At 26.2% G+C, this 1693-nt stretch overlaps 1 long non-coding RNA gene across 1 annotated transcript; it reads left to right on the plus strand.

Annotated features, from left to right (window-relative positions):
* Nucleotides 1–715: 715 nt before the first annotated feature.
* On the plus strand, nucleotides 716–1192 carry LOC142228097 (uncharacterized). The gene is made up of 3 exons (XR_012720067.1): nucleotides 716–804; nucleotides 872–964; nucleotides 1035–1192. It is a non-coding gene; the product is annotated as an uncharacterized LOC142228097 (long non-coding RNA).
* The last annotated feature ends 501 nt before the right edge of the window (nucleotides 1193–1693 follow it).

Raw genomic sequence — 1693 nt, forward strand, 5'->3', positions numbered from 1 at the left:
AATAAATCACATATTAAGAAACTATATTTCTATTAATAATTTAAAATTAGTGCGGTTTTAAATTGGTTTACATAAAAATATTCATAATGAGTGGTAATAAAATGATCTATATTTACTCTACATCTGGATCACAGTACAATTTTTTGAGTCTATATTTTTATGTTATAGCGAGTCCTTAAGGTGTGTACTAAGTTCGAGTTTAGGTGCTAAAATCAGAAATAAATCAGCAAGAAAAGTATAAAATTATACGCCTTCGATGCAAATTTAAATATAACTTGATGGAGAATAGCTCGAAACAAGTTTTTATAAAGTTTATATTCTTTAAATGGATTACACGATTAAGAACAGAAAATCGTTTTTAAGCTTTTGTAGAACGCTGTTTTTTAATTTAATATGATGAATTCTTTTCAAGTTATTCCAATATATATAGCGGAAGTGCCTTAATTTTGAACATAACCGTATATCTCAAAAAGTCGAGCTCTTAAAAAAACAAGTGTAAATTTGGATTCAACAACCTCAAATTACTAAAAATTTGATATAAATTTTAAATGAACACAAAAACGGTTCAATTTTGTTCCCATGTATTTCTAAAGAAAACTAATCATGAAAAATTCGGATTTTAGTCACTAAACTCGAACTTAATATCCACCATAAATACTAAATGCTATATTGACAAGTGGAAATTATATCTAATTTTATAATATTTTTATTTCATTTATATTCAGAGAAGGATTTCAAAAATGTCCCATTTGTGCATGGATATGATTCCACTAATGTAGTAATTGGATGAATTTTTTCAATGTGGTAAGTTTTTCGTCCATTTGTAATAAAGCCAAAATTTCTATTTATTAAAAATAATTTTCATTTGCAGGATGACAGCAAATCTAATGGTATTTTTTGGAATCTTCTTACTGTTTAATGCTAACTAAACTGATATCCCTCTTGGCTCTAAGAAAATTCTCTTGTAAGTTAAAGATCAAAATACCATAGAATTTGATAATATTTTTATATTTCATATACCTTTTTAACTTCAGAGGCTTATGACGCAAATCCATACAACAAAAACTAGCGAAATCGGTGAAATTGGACAAAAATGAAATGAAAATAGCAACTTATGGCATATATCTTTCATATGGATAGAAAATGGAAATTGATATTAATTAGTTTCATTCTACTAACATAGAATATTACTCTTTTGAAGAAGCAAGTACTAACTGCCGAAAAGTAACAACATACAGCGTACTAATATAAAAAAATCTTTTTTTTTTGTATATCATAAGCCATAGTTTTATGTAATATAATAATAATTTTTTGAAATAAAATACTGGTAATTATGAAAAATTGTCTTATATTGTACGAAAAATTTCTTAGTTGTATACAGGCTTGTTGTACCTTTAATTCCTCAATTTATTTACTTCTTTGAAAATTATACTGATAAATAGTTTATTTGAAACCAATTTCTAAATATAGGATTCCCAAAAACTTGTTCATTTTTCCGGATAGCAGGAATATTTTGAATGAATGTAAGTACATTCTTCCCTCAGCGTAGTGAGAATGAACTAAAATACGATGCAATACATAAACTTATTTATAAGAAAATCATGAACTTATCTAGATGAAAAAAATCTTTGGCGCCAAATCATGGTCATTCTTACTATGGGTTAGTTCATTTTTCGTAAACAATAGTAAACTT

Source organism: Haematobia irritans, chromosome 3, assembly GCF_050003625.1.
Source record: "Haematobia irritans isolate KBUSLIRL chromosome 3, ASM5000362v1, whole genome shotgun sequence".
Taxonomy (NCBI): Eukaryota; Metazoa; Arthropoda; class Insecta; order Diptera; family Muscidae; genus Haematobia; species Haematobia irritans.